The 14,236-nt window shown below is 35.6% G+C and overlaps 1 protein-coding gene across 1 annotated transcript in view; it reads left to right on the forward strand.

The window, feature by feature from the left end:
- The first annotated feature begins 3,235 nt into the window (after positions 1-3,235).
- Positions 3,236-14,236, forward strand: part of il11ra (interleukin 11 receptor subunit alpha) — a 46,435-nt gene continuing 35,434 nt past the window's right edge. Inside the window, exon 1 of the mRNA XM_066712122.1 lies at positions 3,236-3,620. The gene's annotated coding sequence lies outside the window, so the exon portion shown is untranslated. The remainder of the gene's footprint in view (positions 3,621-14,236) is intronic.

A 14,236-nucleotide genomic window follows, 5' to 3' on the forward strand; every position in this document is an offset into this window, starting at 1 on the left:
GCATGCTTATTATTTGGTGTCATGGTGTGTTTATTGATTGTAAAGCAGGGATATGTCATGTAGTGTTTAAGCGGCGGCTGGGGGAAAATATTTATAATATTGCTTTTATTTCTTTTTGAAAACTCAGGAAATCCTGCATGTATCCACAAGAGGGCATCATAGTGTAATAGAACTACTTCAAAAATCTCCGGTGGTGATGATTGCCATATAAAAGGTCAATTTGTGATTTGACTTCACAAATGTTGAACCGAATTATACATTCATATTTTACATTATGCGTCTAATAATTAACATAGATCAGGGGAGATCATGATAATCTGAGAATAACAAATGTCTTAGAATATGTGTTATTGATTAAACAATATTAATACCTACAGTTTCATGTCTTTATTGGGATTTGGATTAATTACTGTGTAATTGTTTAAATCACTTGTTTGTTTCTTTTGTGCTGGGAGCATTGTTTAGGTTTCCTTCCCTTTTTGTGCTCTGGTGTATATCAAAGCAAAAAAAAAGATATGTTACCCAATGACAGTGCGTTAAATACTGACTGGGTATAATTAGCACATGAAATATCTCACTAAATTGTAGTTGCCCTCAGATCTCTGTGGAAGGTCAACTTTAATAACAGGTGGTTCCTCGCATTTCAAAATACTGTCACAGTTAGATTAGAGTGTGTTTGTAGAAGAGAGTTTGTAGAAGAGTGCTGACATTTATATTTCATTTGTTTATATCATAATATATACATACATATATACAAACATATATTTAAAACAAACTGGTTTATTATTCATCAGAGATTTCATCCATCTTCCCAATTAAAAGCCACCAACAGTGTGTGCCAATTCTTTCCTTACTTTTTTTCTCAATTTGATTTAAAAAAACCTTTGGGATTTACATTTGTAAGAGCCCTGACTACAGACTAAATGTTTCACAGCAGTGTCAGTGCTTAAACATGAAGTGCCACTGTCATTAATGCTCAGTTTAACTCTTACCATGATATAACATCAAAGACTCTTGCAGCTTGTAAAGTGTAGGATGTGTAGCTTAGGGTAAGTCGCAAGGCAAAAATTAAATTTGGCAAGAGACAGATTCAGAGTGATTGTTTCAAATTACAACAAGCCTCTTTAGGCAGCATGAGCACTGATTAAAGCTTCATCAGACAGCTGTAAAGAAATGTATATTTGGAGGGGAAGAATGCATGTTTTTTGTGCATATGTATGCAATGGTGTGTGTGTGTGTACATGTGTGGTTCTCCGGAAATGCCAGAGTGCAGATGTGAACGAACTCCATGGCCCACACAGAATGACCCAGGGCTCTGGAAGAATTGCTTCACTGTATTTCATTAGAAAATACAGAAAAGAGCAGAGGGGTGAAATGTCAAGTGAAGTGATCTGAGTCTTTCTTCACTTCCTCTCTCGTGGAGTCGGGGTGTCTTGGTGGTGTCATCCTCATGGCCAGGTCATTGCTCCCTCAGTCATGTCAAAGCCAACATAAACTCTAGTTACTTTTTCTATATATATATATATATATATATATATATATATATATATATATATATCTATTGTGGTTGTCCAAACTCCTGACTCTAACCTATGAGGAAATTATTACATTTCTTTTATTTTTTAGTTTGTTAGTCTAATAATATATATGCTGAGTTGACAGGTACAGTATAAACAATAGTTTTTTTGTCTATATTGCTTGGCAGATAAGGTATTACAGGGTGAGTGTTTTTGCAAGAACACTAATCCAGAATAACAACACTTAATCTGGAGAGTTATCCTCAGTGTTCATATAGTAATTATTAAGATTTATATTTTAAAGTAAATGTAATATCACTTCTTTAAAATGACCAGATTATGATATTATGCATGTTTATTTGTTTCTTCAGGTCAATACAGTGAATACATTGATTTAAGAAAAATAACTTTTAAAAGTTTCAAAACAATAATTAATAATGTTTGTTGTTGTTGTTGTTGTTGTTGTTGTTGCTGTATAGGGCTATGTAGTTCTATATTTAAATACAATCTGCTTGCTCTTTACACTGTGCAATATTATCAGTCATTGTAATTAAAAAATCTGATGACGGGATTATCAAGCTCATAAGAAAAGCACCAAATTAAAATTGAATTAACCTGAAAAGGTATTGGAAATGCCAAGGTGTGGCAGTTTTTAGATAAGATCCGTTGCTCTGCCAGAAAATCTTTCAAAATGCTTTTAGGATGTGTTCAAATGTATATGATTGGTGTGTTGTTTTAGCCACTCAATTGACTTGCAGTTTGTTTTGAAGCTCATCTTGGAACAAATGCATGCCCTGCAGAGGTTATTGCATATTCACTGAGCTGCTTCATTTTTCACCCTCCCATGAAAATCAATGAAATGGAAATTAATCTGTAAAATGTAACTGTCAGAAATAAAGCCACACTGCCAGAAAACCGTACAGTAATAATTAGCACTGAAGAAAACAAAAGTGTACTGTTGTGGTTTAGCAAGCTCACCTCCAACCCAAGACTCCTGGTCATTACTGCGTTATTACTATAAATAACATTATTATTATTATTATTATTATTATTAGTAGTAGTAGTAGTAGTAGTAGTAGTAGACTGTTCAGAGTGCTTAGAGAACTGCAAACCCTGTCTACTTCTCATCATTAGCACAAGAGCCGCAATTTATATATGTATTTATGCGTGCAACGTTGTGAAATCAGACCCGTGCTATAGGAGTAAACGTTTCTCTGAATCATACAGTCTGAGTCTGAGTCACCCTCCCCTGTACCCTCATTACTTTGATTGTAAACCCCAGGCTATTTACCATTCATTTACTCCAGAAGCCTTTTCAACTGAAGTCAGCATTCAAATACCAGTTACAGCCAAGAATAATGACATTACACAACTTCTGCACATCTTAAACTGTATATGAAGTACATTTAAAAAAACAAGTTAAAGCTTTTTACAGTATACACTACTCACACGACTTAGAGAATGAGATCTAAAAAAGTACGACCATGCTATCGGTATACATAGATACGAAATGACTATTATTATTTTTGTATTATTATTTTTATTTTGCAATACGGAGCAATCTTAAAATGCCTATGAATAGCGTTATTATAGTAATAAATGTGACATGTACATAGCACGATGGTGTGTGATTCATTTAGACTGGCAATTGACCAGACAAAAGCATTCTTTGCTGATTGGCAGCATCCGAATTTGAAACAAAATAGGGAAACGTGGCTACATCTGTTGTCCAACTAAGCTCTTGCACTTTTTTTTTTTTTTCCACGGTTGTGCATTCTCTAGGAACTTGCACTTTTTTTTTTCCACGGGTGGAATGCATTCTTCAGCCTCTTCCTTCTTTTTTCCACAGCCACTATAAGCGCAGGGATTTTACTGGGAGTCTTACTACCCCAGCAGGAACTCTTGGCCCCGCCCAGTGATTGACAGGCGCTCTGTCCAATGCGCGCTGCCTCTCCAGCCGCTGGGATCACACTGGGCATCGGGTCCTCCAGCAGGCAAAAGTTGGGTAAACAGATGCCAGGGACGCACAGAAACCTGAGAAAATGCGCTAACCAGCGACACAAAAACTGGATTTAAACCCGGATCGGCCCCAGATTTTGTAAGGTAAGGGTTCATGTGTCTGTCTATGTGGATATGTGTGACATAGCGGTGCGGGATTGGGCGAAGTGTGGGGCTGGAGAAAGTTTTTACTTTACCTTTGCCTTCACAGCGGTGATTAAAACCAGCACCAAGAAAACAAACACCGACACAACAACAGCAGCAACGAAACAGTGACAGATGTGTATGGATGCATGCAACACTGTGTCTTGTTTGGCTGTTTATTTTGGCAGTTCACACAAAACAGAAAGGTGTGGGGGGTGGGGGGCTGAATCAAGTTTTTAGCCACTTCTGTACTTGGAATTGGCACAAATTATAATATACACCGTAAAACACATAGTGTGCCCACACACAAAAAAAGAAACAATAATACAAAAACATATTCACTGGTTTATTAACTGTATCTATTTCGTTTTAACACTTTAATTAATGAATGAATTCAAGTCATGAATGTACGGTTTTGTATTTGACTTGTTTTGTGCTCTTTATCGTGCACACGCAATCTGTATAGAGCAGCATTATATTCAGCACATCTGTACATATGTATTCCTACTGCAGGGCTATTCCTACATGCGGTCTGAAATACTTTGGTTGCCCATGAAAATCTGATTTTACTCCATATATGGAAGACTGCCCTTCATTGCCTATGGATATAAGTTGAAGAAAATAATGTTATAAAAAGACCAACATTAGTTTTCTACTATTATACTTACAACTACCAGGTCTGATTTAATTCTCTGTCAGTAAACTGTAACATTGCCAGCCTTACCCTGAGTTAAAATTGAATGTTCGAGTTTTGAAATGTCTGTACTTTAAAACTTTGGGTAACACTTTTTGGGTATTTAAATGGACTATGTACACAATATGTGTGTGTGTGTGTTGGCATTATATTTTTATACATGTGAGGAGCAGCTGTGGTGAAGTTGAAGAGCGTTCCTCAGGTCTAGAGGGGAAGTTATGTTGTAAACAAGCTGACCTGGAATTCAAACCAATGCAATGGTCAGGAGTATTTTCCATAGATCAAAAAATGACCTGAGAGTTGTGGCAAAAGTGTAATGAAATGTTTCCCATTTTGCTGTATCTCTGCAAAGTCTTAAGGTGCACTTCATCCATACCACATGTTTAGTAGTTTGAGGGCACCACATTGAATTCCTCCTGTGCTTGAGAGGGATGAGTTGCATCACCAGGGCTCAAAATAAATAAGATCTTCAGCCCACCCACGAATCGCAAATTTAGACTGTATTGCTGCTGCTGAGTTTTTGTTAACCTCACCCAATGGAAAGAAGACACCATCAGATAATGGTTTTGGAATCCTCTGACTTGGGCTGAAGTGTGGCTTTAACCTGGTTTCTGTCAGTGTTAAAGACCAAAACACAAGTGTTACTATAAACTGAAAGGATATGTTCAATGGTCATTAAATGTAAAGTAGCAGTGCCACCAAATACCAAATTATTTGTCATCAGAGTCCATTACAACAGATATTTAGTCAGATTTGTATTGTTCTCATGCTGCAAAGGGAGCCCTCTGGAAAAGACCATGAGGTTTGTTTACATTTCAGCTAACAGAGAAAGACACACACAGTTCACCGTGTTAAACGCTGTATGGCATTTAGAACTGAACCCTAATTAGCACTGTACAGTGAGATCAGTGGTGCAGCAGAATAAAACAAGTCCAAACACTATCACAATATCCTTCTAAAACCTCCATCCTGACCACCAAAACCTTGCAAACTCTGCATCCATCTCCGCACCAAACACTTACACACTTTAACTTGGTCACAAAGTACATAAAACAATTCTCCAGATAAACAAAACTGGGCATGACTGCAAATTTTGTTTCAATGTCGAACAGTTGCAAGCTTTGTGAAGTTGTGGTTTTTCTCCTCTGATAGCTGACACTTGTGGCTTCTGCTCACAAGAATTGAAAAGGCGGAGAGAATGCCTTGTACTTTCGAAGGATATTCTTTGATTGCGGCACCATTTTATTTGTAGAACAGTGCGCTTCATTAGGAATGTCATTCATAGGTCAAGCGGCAGAAGTACAGTGACTTATTTGTCTTGCAGTGGTAATAAAAAAAAAAAATAAAGGCGACTTTCATATTGAGTCAAGGTTGAATTGCTTCTAAAGGAAATCTGCACAGTGCTGATTAAAAAGAGACAGGATACAGATTTTATTGATGTCTTGCCACTCCTAGCATATGTCAGGAGCATATTTAATGATGGGCTTATATCCTCAAACTGAGTTTTATTCAGTCTGTTCAAAATTAAGTAATAGAAAGTGCCTTTGAAGGAATAGTGTTTAAAACTAAAACATTGTTGCACCTTTTAAAAAATTGTATTATTTTGATTGCCAAGCAGCCTGCTCTAAAGTACTGCCAGTTACTTTGACTACTATATATAGGGTCAACTTGGTTATTGGATTTAATTATACTTAAAACTATCATTCTTAAGAATTTAATTCAGTTAACTAAAACTGAAACTATGCCATAAGTTGAAACTGAAACTATGTACAAAATGAAATACAAAATAAGAAACTAAAAGCAAAGGCTACAAATGAACAATCATTGCTGTCTAGGCAGTCTGAGAGCTCTAGATATGTCTTTCTATTTCCAATTGTCCTCATTCACATTCTAATCTGCACATTATATTAGGGACAAAGAGATCATTTCAACCTTTCCTATGTGTGGCGTAAATTCAGCTGACATTTTTTATTAGTTTTCTTTTTCTGAAAGTACTGTCATCATGGACACAAAAGTATCACACAGAAGAGGCCTCAAAATACTAGTTTGTGGTGCTCTTGGTCTTGCTCAGCGTGGGCAGAATACAAACATATGATACATGCAAAATATCAGTCTGGTTGTAATACAATAACCTTAGAGTTAAGAATCTGCAGTCAGTTATGCCTTAAGCCAAATACAACATCTTGCTAGGTAACAGGTGTAGTGGAATAAAGACTTTGGTGAGCTTTCTATTCTGATACCCCCTTCATTACACTTCTGTTTTAAAACGCTACACATTATATTCTGTATATTTTTCTTTACAGTTTAAAGCCGCCAATATCATCTGAAAATATATTAATATTGTTGGTAAATCCCAGAAATAAGTATGTTCTGATTTTAATTTCTTCAGTTGAGATGGGTTATTGCTTATTAGAATAAGTAGAGTAGATGAATTTGCTAGTTTTCTTTTTCATTGACTTTATCTCCTTTTTTCATTGACTTCAGTCCTATATCTCTGTTAACTGATACAATGATTGCAGATGAGCAGCAATTGTTGCACTCCACCTTAAGAATGAATTTGCTAGTTTTATAAATAGAAGCCACTTTCTTACTAATAGGTTTACAGTGTGATCTTTAATACCTTCTGCTAGAGGGAAGTGCTGTTATGGAGTGTAGGATGCACACAAACTGATCAAGTTTGGCAGATTAAGTAGCAATTCTGTATCCTGCAAACAAAAGATGCAGAAGAAATCTAACAAGTGTTTTGTTTTTCTCAAGCCACAATTGCTAACTACAATCCAGATATTTAACATATCCTAGTAATCACATTTACGGGCTACACGATTGTTTATGCCTGTATATGTTTTTCAGTTGTACTGTTAATACACAGAAATCGTATTAATGTTTCATCAACCAAGGAAGGATTGGCAGCAATTTCCTTTAGTAGTTTCTGTATCTGAGCTTTAAAGTTTTACATTCAGCATTTGTATACCATGTTTTACATGATGACTAAACAAACGTACAAGTTAATTAAATAATCACATTAACAGAATTATAAGGATGATGTCACTTTGACCTAGTCGTTTCAACTGTGCGGAGGAACAGCTATTGCTATATATAGCAGACAACAATAGAAAATAAAAAGGAAGACTAATGAAATGTTTGAATTTAAACAGGTGCCATTTATAGAGCAAATAAAATGGGTTTCAAAGCAGATGATGGTAAGTCAATGTGTGTTGTTTTGATGGTGTAAAGCTTGTATCTGTTTATTTTACTGTCCACTAAGTTTTTAAGTGTACACTAGATGATTTATAGTTTTCAAAACTGCTTTTTACAATAAAAAACAATAAATTTAAGTACTGAATGACAGTCATTAGTTTTCTTATCCTCTCTAGATGGCATGAAGATGAGCTAATATGAAGTCAGATATTAGATTTCTGGCAGCAAAGATTGAAAAATATACAGTTTGAAAGTTTGAAACGTGGAAAGCTGGCAGTCTTAAAACAAGGGGGGAAGCTGGTGAGGAAGTTTGATTGACTGACTAATTGCTTGTTTTGTATCTGTGGGAATTCAGATAAGGTTTTGATTTACTACCAAAAACATACATTATTTTTGAATATCACTATTACTTTATCAGAAAGGATTTTAAAGAGATTAGTTAACCAGCTTTCTTAAGATTTATTATATTAAAGCAACAGAGACCAAGACTTCAGCATTTTATTCAGAATGTAAATAAAAATAACATTTTACTTTGTTTTATGTTACTTGTTTCTGTTCATTTTGGCATGAAGATGAGCTAATATGAAGTCAGATATTAGATTTCTGGCAGCAAAGATTGAAAAATATACAGTTTGAAAGTTTGAAACGTGGAAAGCTGGCAGTCTTAAAACAAGGGGGGAAGCTGGTGAGGAAGTTTGATTGACTGACTAATTGCTTGTTTTGTATCTGTGGGAATTCAGATAAGGTTTTGATTTACTACCAAAAACATACATTATTTTTGAATATCACTATTACTTTATCAGAAAGGATTTTAAAGAGATTAGTTAACCAGCTTTCTTAAGATTTATTATATTAAAGCAACAGAGACCAAGACTTCAGCATTTTATTCAGAATGTAAATAAAAATAACATTTTACTTTGTTTTATGTTACTTGTTTCTGTTCATTTTGGCATGAAGATGAGCTAATATGAAGTCAGATATTAGATTTCTGGCAGCAAAGATTGAAAAATATACAGTTTGAAAGTTTGAAACGTGGAAAGCTGGCAGTCTTAAAACAAGGGGGGAAGCTGGTGAGGAAGTTTGATTGACTGACTAATTGCTTGTTTTGTATCTGTGGGAATTCAGATAAGGTTTTGATTTACTACCAAAAACATACATTATTTTTGAATATCACTATTACTTTATCAGAAAGGATTTTAAAGAGATTAGTTAACCAGCTTTCTTAAGATTTATTATATTAAAGCAACAGAGACCAAGACTTCAGCATTTTATTCAGAATGTAAATAAAAATAACATTTTACTTTGTTTTATGTTACTTGTTTCTGTTCATTTTGTATCAGTTGATTTAATACAGTTTCTTTCAGGTGTATCCTGAAATAGTTGCTGGTCTCGTGTGATCCTTCACCGACATAGTTAAGCACGTCTGCAGTTCATTGTTTTGCCAGGCAAATCCCTGTGTTTGATTATGCGGCCTGTGACTTAATGAAACAATACGTACTTGAAGAGTTCAGGCACTGTAGGACCACAGTGCCTTTTAGCTATCCAGAAAACCAAAGCTTTAGCAATTCGATGCCCAGCATTCAACCTAGACAATAGTCCCTTAAAGTAAACTTATTTGTGGATCTGGAAATGGATATTCTGAACAGATATATATATTTTATTTTCCTTTGTTAAGCATAAACTAAAGAAAATAAACGATTATGTTCTCAAACTAGGTTTCTGTGAATATGCCAAACCCCATTATACAACATTTTGTTTCCATTAAAATGTGGCTGGAAAAATCCAGAATCATGGTGCTCTTGCAGCATTGAATGCTTTCTAAATTGTACGAATATGTTTAAATGATGTATAGTCCTGTTTTTGAAATGCACACTGCTGTTTGACTCTGAAAACAGTAACAAACCTTAGCAAAACCGAAATCTTCATTACTCCTCATATAACTGCCTATCAACTACAAAACAGATCACACTCCTCTGCGGTGTGCTGTTATCTGCCTCCAGCTGGTTGAGTCTAGATTAATGTACACTAAGACACCCAGAACGACTTGTGTGAAGCTGTTACTATCTTATAATAAGCTTTCTTATTCAAGTGATGCAAAGACATTTACCAGCGGCATTGATTTTCAGATAGGAAAAATACAAAATAAGAGAATACTGCTCAAGATAGAACACAATCTACAATTGTGAGCATGTATCCTAGGGGCAATCTGCATCTAAAATCCAAACCATGGATTTAATTTCCACTGCATTGTAGAAACTTGCATGTTACCAGTCTGTAGTTGCACTTCTTGATACAGTATGTTTGTACGATACAAGAAGAAACATGATTCATCATTGTGTAAAGATCTGTATTCTGCCTAGTGCCTATAGGCTATAACCTATAGTGTTTTGTGTTACCTTGATACTGTCATATGATACAGCCTTACCTTTCATATATAGTTTAAATTACTTTTTGTATGCAAGTGCCTTCAAAACGGGAAGCATGATAATATGTCTAAATCTGGGAATAGTAAAGGTTTCTTGAACCATAATTAGATAGGTAAGGTTACGTACAAACCGTGCCAAGCATTTCGTCCCCTGGAATTCATGCTCATGTTAGTGTAGAACCAAAGATAACCGATTAATCAAATGGAATAATTTGAAAATCTTTATGTTAGTTAGAAAACTATTACTGACTTTCACATTAATGTGGAACATTTTTCCTTACCCTTCGTCACACAGCCTCATAGTCTAGGACCTTTCCGTTGTTAAATCCACCAATAGTACTTTTAAGATTTTTTTTAATTTTTTTTTTATATTGCAATGCATTTTACTGACCACCTGAAAAATGAACAAAACAGGTATTCATATAAATTAAATATATGGACCATTACCAGTGCGATTTAATCTGCCATACCTTAATTGTTTCCGAATCTTGAATAAATGTTATTGTATTATTATTGAATGATTTACATTTGTAAGTGCTCTTTTATTCACACATGGATGGATAGCGCATGCTGATGTCTGTGTGTCATGACACATGCATGTTTGTAACGGAACACATTAATCTTTTTCCCTGAGCTGATGTTATAAAATATGTATTTATGGACTGCACATCAAGCGTGACTGACTAGGTTGAATTGTATTTGTGTTTGTCTATTTGGGGGCTTTCAAAAATGCTATTGTTGAAAAGAAAATGGGAGAAACCTTCATATAAGTAGTAGACCTACTCGTTCATTTATTTATCTACTTACTCTGTTACTTGACACGAATAACCTACGGGCTCAATCTTTAATTTTGTACATGTATTTTGACGTCACTCATGATACATTTTGAAACATTTGCATAACATTATTATTCATGTTGTTGTGTATTTCGTTCAGCCTTCTTTTTTCCCTTTTTTTTAAGAATCTATTTGTAAATCAAAATCTATGCTATTGTGCTTAATTGTACCAAGTAATAAATATAGTCCTCCACAACAGTATACATTCCAGGCATATTTGCAGTGTAGTGTATCTATTCATCATGTCTCAAAGCTTGTGATGTGCCATTTTTTACTTAATGCTAATGAAATAGATGATTGCCAGACATTCTTAAAACATGCACTAGATCAAAACTAGTTTGATGTACTTTGGGTGTCCGAGAAAGACATAAACAGGAATCTATCATATGTGAGGCCATATAAACATCTGGAGAGATTTGAAGGACTTTCATCTGATATATATTTTTTGTTTTCTTTCGGAGCCGTAGAAAATGGGGCCTTCTGGGGAATGCTGTCTGTTTCCTATTATATTTATTTTGTATTTATTTTAAAGAAGCCAAACATATTTCTCTCTTGTGCCTGACTGGATACAGGAACGATGGCAGCTTCAGTGTGAGATGCTTTGGTAATCTTAACGTGCAGGATTTGTTTTACATTGACATCTGAGAAGACCATTCATTCCCGAAGGACAGTCAGGGCTTTGTGGGGGGAAAGAAAGTCAGGGTCTGGGGCCTCTTGTAAGTGTGACTCATCCCCTTTGAATGAAATACGGCCTGGCATGGATGACTACAGAATCTGGGGTCTTTTCCAATGCTGATTAAAGTGTCTTGAATGGGGGAGAAACAAAATAACAATGAAGGAGGGTTTAACTGTTCTCTTTGTATGCCCGTAGAAGGTGAGTTCTCTGAATTTAGTTTCTGTTGTTTGTTTGGCTGTGTAAATGCATTGGCTATACTACAGACTGACACCTTGTCCGAACTCAGGTTGTTGAAAATTGCACTATTTGTGGGGTTGACTCAGACAAAGTGGGATTATTGTAATTAAGCTTAACAACATGCAACTGTTTGTAACGCATATCATTATTTTCCACTCCGTAGATGTTTAACTACCTCTTTAGATGCAAAGTAGCCTACCTCTTCAGTTCAGTTGGGTCCATATGGATCATAGCTAGGCCTATATACTGTAGGAACAGAGTGGCATCTCATTTACTGATGTTGGATAGGGCAACACTGGGTAGAGGACAGATATCTGAGAATGTGTTAATGCTGTTCTCTATGCGTTGACACCTGGATCAGCATACATTGCAGGCTCCATTTTAAATTCATGTAATGTTTGAGGGTTTTTTGAAATGACAAACAGCCTCCTAAGAATTAGATTTTAAATACCTTTTTACTAATGATTCAAGGCCCCAAATGTATGTTCATATGTCCCCTCACTCTGTGGTCTGGAATGCATTGTTTTTCAAAATGTGATGCATTTGTTAATATTAGGCATGTGCATGACGATTATTTTGACTATCGATAATTCCTCAACTATTCGAGTATTCACCCCCCCACCATTGAAAATGGAACAAAATGAAATACAAAATAATGCAATGTGACAGTTACTGCTATTGCTATTGAACTTAATTTTTAAATAAATTGTTTCCCGATATTGTCACAACCCTTTCCATGCATTACAATTTCAAAGGTTGTGACAATTTTTTTTAAAGGAACTCTTGCTTGACTACAATATGATCATCTCCCGAAAATGTGTTGATGTGCATAAGAACAGAATATTTTTCAGTTACAGCTGACCTGGTCTGGTCTGAGTATTTTTCTTTTAAATTGGTATTCAATTATTAATTTAATTTTCATTCAATAATAGTTTGTCAATCTACGACAAAGATGCCTTAATATTAGCATCCTTGTGGCAGTGTTTTTTTGTCATAACAACAACGAAATACAAAATGTATTGGACTATCTAGCTACTTCACTTATACAATCAACTTAACTAAACAATGTACTTTTTCCATGTTTCTAAACCACACTCAATATATAGACTCCCAGTCTACACTAAAACAAATCGGAAACATACCTGTGGGCTCGAGTTCCAATTAAAAAGCCTATAGGCAATAGCTGGCTTTATGTATAGCGAGTTTAATAATAGTAATGTTTGTTGTGGTCCTCTTTCCCTTCCTGTCATTGCTAGTGTCGCAGAAGGCTGTCTGACTTTGAAGTGGTGTTATATACCAGTTGTAGATTTGTGGCAGTTAAATTGCACTGCACATATTTATTTTGTGAAAGTAGTTCCATGCAGTACTTTTCTGTGAGGAAGCCATCGTTAGCCAAGGTACATTCTAGTTTAGCCAATCACAGACAAGAAATAACAAATCCCAGTCTCCTGTCAATCTTCATTACATAGAGAACCAATCAAGAGTACAGGCTTTAAAAGATCAATATATACTTTTTTTTTTTTACTTTCGAATGTTAGATTCACTTGTCGACAGTGGCCACTGTTAACGAATTGTCAATGAATAGACAAATGTTTGACTTTTTGGTCTCATCCCTAGTTAATATGCAAACTTTTCCGTCTATCCAGACCACAGGAACTAGTGAATCTGTTACTTATTGATCTTTTTTCATCTACCGTTTCATTTATACTCTATAACTGAACACAGTCATGCTGCCTTTTTACAAATACATATCAAAATATTTACAAAGATATGCAATAAGCATTGAATGTCAGTGTTAGAGATCAGTGTAGTAAAGCAATCTGTAAAAGATTCTCTCGTTTCATACAGTAAACACTTAAGCTGAGCATTTCACATCTGAGTGAGAAGCAGCAGATCTAGAGCTGCTGGGAAACTATAAAGGACACATGGCTTGTGTGCAGCACACTTGCTATAGCCTACATAGTCATACACTCATGTTAAGTGTTAAAGCTGCATGCCTCTTACAGATTTAGAAGTATGGTCACGCATGGTGGAGTAATCTGAAGGTGAAATGTGCAATCATAAACTCCAGAGAGAGAAGCTGATACAGGCAATAGCCATCATGCAGTGTGTGCAGCTTGCAAGAGTAACCAAGGCTACTACAAGTTAGTCCTGCCTGAGGGGGATCTTTCATTTCGCATTCCTATCTAGTGGAGTTTTTTCATGTCTGTGCGTGGGAGTATGAGGACTAAGTAGTGTGTTTGGGTGAAGCACTGCAAGTGAGTAGTAAGGATTCCAGACCCCAGATGTTGTTGGGCCGATCTCAACTGGTTAAAAGTAACAGCGTTTGAGGCACTCCATAATCATGACTCATGCACCAGGAATACGTTTTTCTTGTGCCACCGCGTAAATCACTATAGAAAAGGAACTGATTTAGGGTCATTGAAGTTGCAAAGCAGTTATTAGTTTTTTTTTTTTTTTTTTTTTAGTGTGTTCGTTTATTTGTTTTCAAGCATGCCTGTACTTCTGAAC

The sequence above is a fragment of the Amia ocellicauda genome, chromosome 8, assembly GCF_036373705.1.
Source record: "Amia ocellicauda isolate fAmiCal2 chromosome 8, fAmiCal2.hap1, whole genome shotgun sequence".
Taxonomy (NCBI): domain Eukaryota; kingdom Metazoa; phylum Chordata; class Actinopteri; order Amiiformes; family Amiidae; genus Amia; species Amia ocellicauda.